Genomic DNA, 9,645 nt, shown 5'->3' on the forward strand with positions numbered 1-9,645 from the left:
TAAAGATATTTTTAATTATCTTTAAAAAAAAAATACAACCGAAAAAATATTTTTTATCATAAAAATTATTTCAATTACTATAAGTCAATTGACTTAAAAAAATAAGCACACACATACATATATATATAACCATTCCAAAATGTTAAAATATATTTTAGGGCTATAATTTAGCCTTGACGGTTTGGAGACGGTTGATGTCAGATCAATGAATAGTACAGAATTTAGGGCTAAAATTTAGCCCCAGGGCTATTTTTAGCCCTTTGGGTTGGAGATGGCCTTATGAGCTTGCAGGATCAAATCTATTTAAAAGCCTTAAGTTGATTTGGCGTGGAACGTAAAATTTGATATCAAAATAATGAAATATTTCATTTGATAGTTATGGTTTTCAATAAAGGGGCTGTGACCACTTACCCAATTTTAACCAAAAAATTGTCCACTTGCTCCACTAAGAGTTTTTTACTCCCATCTACCCAATTTAAATGCAAGTGACATTTTTATCCCCAAACTAATTAATAAATTACAAAATTCTCTCTCTCTCACCTCCTATCAAACTTTCTCTCTCTCTCTCTCTCTCTCTCTCTTCGCCGTTCCTTCACTCACAGTCAAGCAAGACCAATACTGACCCGCCGGAGAAGTCAATTAACCCTTACAGCAACCGCAACGTCGTCACCGCTGAGTTCTCGGGTTTCGATTATGAGCGGGATGTCGTCCGGGTTCTGGGATTTGGGATCTGCAGTCGGTGTCGTCGCCGCAAGGTTGGGATCTGCGTCCGGCTTGATTTCGTTTTGATTCCGACGGCGTCGTCCGGGTTCTCGGGTTTCGATTATGTGCGGGATGTCGTCCGGGTTCTGGGGTTTGAGATATGCAGTCGGTGTCGTCGCCGCAGGGTCCGGGTTCTGCGTCCGGCTTGATTTCGTTTTTTTTTTTTTTTTGGTAAATTTGGTAGAAGAATGAAAAAAAAAGTTTTATTGAGTAGTTATACATGTCTATTGCGGGGCAATAATAAGATTATTGAGAGGCAATAATAAGATTATTGAGAGGCAATAATATGAGTATTGGGGGGTAATAATATGCATATAAATTGATCAATTGTACCTGTAGTGTATTCATTTTGGTTTTGAGAGTTTATGCAATTCACTGGAGGGTAATAATATGATTATTTGAGGCAATAATATGATTATTGGGAGGCAATAATATGAGTATTGGGGGGCAGTAATATGGTTACTGGGGGGGCAATAATATGATTACTGGGGGTAATAATATGGTTACTGGGTATTATTAGGGGGCAATAAATTCATACGCCGGAATCCGATTAACAGTCCGGTGACCGGATTCCGGATTCCGGTCACCGGTGGCCGGAGTCCGCGGCCGGCCACTGGTCACCGGAGCACAGCAAGGTGGAGGATGACTTTTCTTTCTAAGTGAGAAAGAAGGAGAGGGCAAAAAAGTCCCAAAAATAAATAAAAAGAATAAAAAAAGAATTAATTGGGTAAAGGGGAAATAATCTCTTAGAGTGTTTTGGGTAAATGGGGTTAAAAAACTGTTAGTGGAGCAAGTGGGCAAATTTTAAGCTAAAATTGGATAAATGAGCATTTCCCCTTCAATAAAAGATGTAGGGATTGAGTACAATCTTAAATATACATGCAAAATACTACAACGTTCAACAAAAATGTAAGTACGTAATTCACATTTTCCACTCACATTTAGGATTTATGCCCTAACAAGACACTGCACTATAGTGGTTTACGTACAAAAAAATTGCATAAATACTATGTAATTAAAACAAGCCCACGCTTTGTACTGAAAGTATCAATTATCAAATGTATATGTTGCATTAAAACAACCAAAATTTGGATTTGGTCATAGTTTGTGTATTAAAAATTTGCATAAAACAGAAGCCATTAGTTAGCTAGGGCTTTTCCCAATAATTCAAGGAGATCGAGACTTGAAACTAGGGTTTAGGGACTATATAAGTACGCAAAACAGATCAGTTGGTTGACCATCAAGGAGAAGAATGCTTTCCTCCACAAATTAAAGCTCTGTGAGTGTACCCCACCGCTTCGAGCATAGTTCTATTATTAGTTTGTGTCACATATTTTGTCTTTATGTTGTACCGAAAGTGCTTCTTATTATCACCCGAAAACCTGCTCAACAGAAACCTCTCACCATCAAATAATAACCTGGAATTCACCGTAATAGGCTCGGTCGTCCAAGAAGAACCCTTCATGAACCGCATATTTTTACCGTGTCAAAAGCACGCGAAGCCTCTCAATTCCAATTCCATGAGTGTCATCTTCCCTAGACCACGATTAAGAATTTTTTTTTTTGGCAAAGGGAGTATTTGGGAGGGGGGAGGCAGGTCCCCCCGACCCAGGAACTTTATGATTGACCGTTTAACCCGATTACCCGAGGCAGGCCTTGGCAGGAGCCCAACTAACATCTGGGCCCCGAACCGGTTACAATTTGGAGTAGACAGACCCCGCAACATCCCAAAGCCCACACTACCACACTGAAGTGGTCAGGTGGTAGGACCCGCAAGCATCCGCAATCAAGCCTCGATGGACTTAGACACTCGTGAATTTGGCACGTTTCACCAGTGTTCACATGGGCCCCGCAAGACCCCAGCACTCAGCAACCTACCAACAAAGGATAAATTGACAACTCTGGGGTTCGAACCTTGGATGGGGGTGCCAACCAAGGCAAGAACCTTGCTTTTGACAATCCTGCCAACCCTTGTTGGTGACCACGATTAAGAATTGGAACCCGAAAAGTGAAGGTCAAAAGTCAAAACATGGCACAGATCCAGATAATCAACATCTCTCTCATCAACCAAGCTACACCAGAATCACTCAAGGACACCATATCCGATTTAGAAAATTTATCAACTCGAAGTTACCAGGTGGAAGTTTTGTTATCCTTTTCCATCGATCGATGCTAAGATGTAAACTACTAATTAGATTTTCAAAGGCAGCCTTTTGCCATGCACCTTCATTCCTTCAAAACCAACACCTTCAAGTCATCTTCATCACAATGATAACCTATTCCATACGTAAAATGCGGGTCAGCGGGTCTTCTCCTCTTGACAATATGGGATGGGATATGTATCTGTTGGAACTTTGTTCATTTGCAGATATTAGGATAGATACATTGTTGCAGTCCTAAATTAGGATGCGCCGACTACAGCACTCCTAATATGCAAATTACATTGTAGTAATCAAAGACTAGGTCTTGGGTCTCGGGCCCGAACAGACGTCTTTTGACGTCTTTCTTTGTTTCAGATATATATATATGAGAGCAGTTACAATTACAAAGGACCCATTTGTTCGATTTTGAAATTCAAATCGAACAGTTGTAACTTCTCATACCAGTTCAATCTGAACTCTATAAAAGACTCACAAAGGCCAATTCTCAAGACATCAGTTTTGAGACTCACATATCTTCCATAAAATCTTCTGAGAGAAAACACAGATTGACGTTCGCGATAGAATCCAAGGCAACACTGCTAACCTTGGATTGAGAGTTGAATCCTGAAGGGCAGACGTCTTAGAAGATCTACATCAAGTGTGTAGGGACGTATTTCTGTCTTAGGACATTGCACCAAAGCAAGCCTCTCTCAAAGATTCAAGTCAGTGAATTCTGTGAGCCCCGGAAAAAAAATGTGTTGAACTTATTGATGATCGTACGAGAAATTATTTCGCGATCTCGACAATTGTCAAAGTGTTCGAGAATATTTTCAGAAATTTTTCATAAAGTGAAATCTTCAATTTAAGTATTGGATAATAAAGTACACGACACGACGAGTTCGTGGGAATTTTTGGGGAATTTTCCGGATACCCGAGCTATTTAGAGTCATTTTCCGAAGTTATGGGATTTTAGAAAATTACTTAGGGAAAAGAAAATTCTGCGGTGCGATCGTGGCCATCCATCCAGCCACCGCTTGATCGTGGTCGTCCCTCGTTAATTGGACACATTTATATAGGCCCTTGATCCGTTGGAAGGACCAGAATGATCGAGAGAGAGAGAGAGAACCAGAGTTCTCCGACCCGGAACGAGACCCGCGACTGGGCCTGACCGGAAAACGTTTCCCCGGCCACTTCTTCGCGGCGGACCACCTGGAAAAGCCTTGTCTCGTCGTCGCCTACATCTCTGCGGTGTCGGATTGTACATGCAACGGCCCGGAACGAAGAATTGACGACTGGAAGCCCGAGCTGCCTCCGGCGAGTTTTGCAGTTCCCGGCGACTCCGGCCACCGTTTGGGCCGCCTGTGGTATGAAACCTCACCTCCTCGTCATGCTCTACACCCCAGTATGATTAGTTTTTCGATTTAATCAAGTTTTGACGATTTTGTTTCTGGGTTGCTTCTGCCTCCGTCGTGGTTCCTCGACGCCGGCGACTTTTCCGGTACTTCTGGGCTCGCTTGCTACATGAAAGATGATCTGCTCTTCGTGCTCTACGTGTTAGTTTCTAGTAGGAAGAATTGACGGTGGTAATACTCTAGTAGCAGAATCAAGGGATGGGCTAGGCTGGGTTCAACTCGCTGCGTTCTTCCTCGGAAAGCAGACCTGCAATCTGAGGTTCTGTTTCGATTTAGTTGATCACAAGGTGAGTTGTAGTTTGTTGAAGGTTCTGAGAATTTACCTTTGTAGTTGGCTTCTGGAAACTTGATTGCATGTGTTTGTATGCTTACCGTGAAATCATGTTTGAGGGAGGTGAATTTGGTTTGTTGTGAATTAAAAAGGAATTGGGGTTAGTTGGAAATCTGGACGAGTTGGTAAACTGATAGTGTGTGTCTAGATTGGGTTGTTGCTTTCTGATTGGAATTAAAGGTGATCAACCTTGATTGTTAATTGGACATGTGAGGTTGAGTTGTACGTGGTGATTTCCTTTTCAATATGGCATAATCATAGTTTTGCTTATTATGGGATCTGTATTTAAATAGAAAGCTAATTATGGTTCAAGTTTAATGTTGGGTGCCCTTAGTAATTTTCAGGGTGCACCTAATTGAAAAGGAAATTGTGTTGATTTGAGAAACATCTTGATATGGTTATGATTGGTGAAAAATCTAAAAGTGATAAATGATAAAATATTCGGTAATTGGGATAATTATCGAATTTGTGGTGATTGGTCAAACATTGGTCAACTTGGGTGAACCTTGGTCAACTCCTGGTCAAACCAGGAAGGGTTGGCTTTAAATATTTGTTCGACGGATTATTAATGTTAATTATGTCGGAATCTAGGACTCCAGTTACCCGAAGAACAGAAGGTTCGCGACTCTCGGAGTATGTGAGAGAAAGCATCAGAATCCAGGTAGGGGACTTGAGACTCATTCGGTTAGTTGTTTTCCGTTTTGAATTAAACGTTTATGCATATTTGAGTTGCATGGTTTGGTTATTGATGGCTTGAGAGTGAGTGGAACATAGCGATTCCTTGGGCTTCGATCCCCTAAACATCCGGAGGGGCCGTATGGACGGAATGGTGTCTGACATCCTCTGAGGTGTGGCACTATTTCTAGGTGATATGGCGTAAGTGGACACTCTCACTACGCTTACCTGCTGATGATTTTATTTGAGGTAAGGCCGTGTAGTTGGTCTATGGGACTGGTCATCAGGTATTATGCATTTCTTTGAGTTTCGTGCATCGGATTTTGAGTCCGAAAGATATTTAAAGTTTGTCGTTCTTTTAAGAAATGGTTTAACTTTTTCATACTGGGATCCCAAATTATTATCTTATGTGTCAGTTTTCAAACCTAGTCGGGTGAAGCCCTTATTGAGTAGCGAGGACGAAAGCACACCCCTACAACAGTGTGGTTGCAGGTACTGTGCACTAGGAACGGGATTGGAGCGGACGGAGCTGGGTGTGCATATTTCAATAGAAGTCAGGTTCTGAGTTCCAATCTTATTCCTGTTCCGTAAAATTGTATTTTCGGAACTTGTCACAATTTGTTTGTTTTATGCTAAGTCCTTTATTCCTCGGTTGTTTGCAACGTTAAGTCCTGGACGAACATTTGAATTTAAAGTTTTAAAGTTTTCACCTCAATATTATTTTAAACGTTTTCGCTGTGCGGTTTACGAAAAATTATTTAATAAAATGCCTTGCGGGTTTCTGGAACGTAAATCGAACCTTCGGTTTATGTTTCGGGGTCTCGCGGCACTGTGACGTGCTCAAGCTGGTGAGGTGCAGTTTGGGGCGTTACAAATTCGATTTCTCCTTTCTTGATATACTTTCATTTGTTCTTTACGTATTGTTATCGTTTCTTTTAATTTTAGGATTGCAACTTCACTGCAATCCTTTGTCGTATTTCAATCTGCCTTTAATTTTACTTTAATATTTTAGCATTGCTAACTATTTCCAATCCTAGTCGTAAATATATATATCTGGTTGCAAACAACGTTCTGTTTCTTGAATTTATCTGTCACTTACAGAACTCTATTTCTAACAATCTAAGATAGAAATAGCAATGGATCAATCGCTGAACGTTGTTAAGAACAACTCTCATGCTGAGAAACCAGAGCAATTCAAGGGAGTTGATTTCAAGCGCTGGCAACAGAAAATGTTGTTTTACCTCACAACATTGAACTTGGCCCATGTGATTTCTCAAGAGAAACCTGTGGCAGAAGAACTTCCAATCTCAGACGAAATTTTGAATGCAATAGATGCTTGGACACACAGTGAGTTCCTATGCAGGAACTATATCCTCAATGGATTGGATAACACCCTCTATGACATTTATGTGACTTGCAAGACTGCAAAGGAACTATGGGAGTCATTAGAGAAGAAGTATCTGTCACAAGCTGCAAGTGCAGGCAAGTTCATCGTCGGCAAGTCCATGAACTACAGGATGGTGGATCACAAGTCAGTTCTCAACCAAGTTGAAGAATTGCAGATCATCATTCATGAATTGCACACAGAAGGCATGAACCTCGATGAAAAATTTCAAGTGGGTGCATTCATAGAGAAGCTTCCTCCATCCTGGAAATATTTTAAGCAAACCTTGAAGCACTTGACTGAAGAATTGTCTGTGGAAAAACTGATTTTGAAGCTTCGGGTTGAAGAAGGAAATAGAATGAATGAGAAGAATGAAGTCTCATCCTTTGAAGCCAAAGCAAACATTGTGGAAGGAGACTCAACCAAGTCTAAACCCACTTTGCAGAAGAAGAACAAAGGCAAAGCCCCAACAAAAGGTTCATCCTTTGCTCCAAAAGGGAAAAATTTCAAAACCAAAGGAGGCTGTTGGGTCTGTGGGAAACCAGGCCATAGATCACAGGTTTGTCATCATAGAAAGGACCAAAACGCTGCTGGAAATCAAGGTAACAACAATCAAGCACATGTGGCTATTGATACTGATTTTGTTGCTGTGGTTTCTGAGGTTAATATGGTTGGAGACACCAAGGATTGGTGGGTGGACACCGGTGCAACAAGGCACATATGCTCTGATAGAAGTTTGTTCAGTACCTATCAAGAAATTGAAGGTGAAAATCTGTTCATGGGAAATGCATCAACATCTGCTGTGAAAGGGAAGGGAAATGTGATACTGAAACTCACTTCTGGTAAACAATTGGCTCTCCTTGATGTGCTGCACGTCCCTGATATCAGAAAGAATATGGTTTCTGGTCCCATTTTAAGCAACAAGGGCTTTAAGCTTGTATTTGAATCTGATAAGTTTGTACTCACCAAAGGTGGGATATTTGTAGGAAAGGGCTATCTTGCAGATGGTCTCTTTAAACTCAATGTATTGCCAACTGATGTGTGTAATAATATAAATAAGGCTTCTACCTACTTGCTTGAGTCTATTGATTTATGGCATACTAGATTAGGCCATGTGAATTATCGTTCTTTAACTAGGATGGTAAACTTAGGATTGCTACCAAAGTCGAATCCTAACTTAGGATTGCTACCAAAGTGCAATCCTGGAAAAGTTGCTGTACACAAATGTGAAATTTGCACAGAGTCTAAGTTTAAGAGACAACCTTTCAAATCGGTGGAAAGGTCCAATGAAGTATTAGGTCTGGTACATACTGACCTTTGTGACTTCAAAGCAACACCATCTCGTGGGGGAAAAAATTATTACATTACCTTTATAGATGATTGCAGCAAATACTGCTATGTGTATTTAATACATAGCAAAGATGAAGCCTTGGAAATGTTTAAAACATACAAGGCAGAAGTTGAGAATCAACTTGACAGAAAAATTAAGATCATAAGATCGGATAGAGGTGGAGAATATGAATCTAATGAATTTTCAGATTTATGTTCTTCCCATGGAATTTGTTTGGACCCAAAATGAACATTTTGGCCTGACAAGGCATGTGTTGGAGAAATTGAGCCAATGTCAGTGGCTCAAGCTATATATTGTCGACAAGCTCGAAATATATATTTAGAGGCTAAATAAAGCCTACTATGGAAGCATGGAAGCATGAAAAGTTAACTTTAGCACATTTTCCTACTTCGGCTAGGAGAAACCGAGCTAAACAAGGAAGGAGGGGCGGCAGACTAACCAAATGAAATCTAAATGTGCTGAAACTTTCCAGATCCATTCTAGACAGCCCAATGATCATTTCTTATAAAGAGTGCAAAAGCTTTTTTTGAGTGGAATGCCTTCAAACAATCAGCCCAATTTTCTACAGAAGCAAAACTGGAAAACTGGACCTGTAAGAGGTCCAGCAGCATTTTCGGCCCAACCACATGGAATAAAAATCTGAAAATTTTTCAGGATGATCTACACTCATAGTGGAACATTTCATATGAAGAAGTCGAAGGCATATAATGAAGTCTTGTTGGAGAAATAATTGAAGAAATAAAGGGGCAGAAACTGACCTAAAACCAGCTCAATATTCACATGTTCATGTTTCCTACCCACATGAAGAAAGCTAGATGCTTTTCTCTTTTTCCTTGGATATATTTTTCTTCTACAATCTCTTTAATAGATCATCACCACTTCCATGTTGCTGCACCTTCATGCTTTGCTTTCATTTCATCTTTTCTCTATCTTTTCCATATTTTACAAGTGAACTTAGATCAACTTTCATTATTTTTCTTCCACTCATCATTTCACTCTTCTTTTTCTTCCCTATATAAACACCTTCTCCTCTCATTCTAACACACACATTCACATTCAACAACAACATCTCTAAGATGATCTAAGTTCTCTCTAGAGCAAACCTCTCTAAGAGCAACTCCTCTCCTTCTCTTTCTCTTACCGGTGATCACACTCCTAGTCCTAGTCTTCTCAGAAGCCGACTTTCAGTGCCACCAAACCCTCTGTCAACGTGCTTCGGTCCTAGCCTCCTCGGGAGCCGACGGTAGTGCCGCGACCACAACGGTTACAGAACCAGCCAAACAAGGGTAACGCCCTAGCAACCCAGCCAAGCTAAAGTCACGCTTTAGCAAGATCTCAATACTTCCCGGTGATTTCGCTCTGCTCAATCTGCAATATTGAGTATCGACTTGTGAACAAGAAGAAACTTCAGCAAAGTCCTCACCACGAGGCACAAAGAATCCCACGACGAGGTTGGTGCTCTCCTCGTCTACAATCGCTTGATAGAAGTCAGGTCAAGGGACACCCCCGACGACCGCACCCGAACGGTGCTGGCACGCCCGCGCAGAAAAGAGACTGTTGACCAGCTGCAACAAAATTGGAGCCAAACA

The sequence above is a fragment of the Rosa rugosa genome, chromosome 4 (genome assembly GCF_958449725.1).
Source record: "Rosa rugosa chromosome 4, drRosRugo1.1, whole genome shotgun sequence".
In the NCBI taxonomy this organism is placed as follows: domain Eukaryota; kingdom Viridiplantae; phylum Streptophyta; class Magnoliopsida; order Rosales; family Rosaceae; genus Rosa; species Rosa rugosa.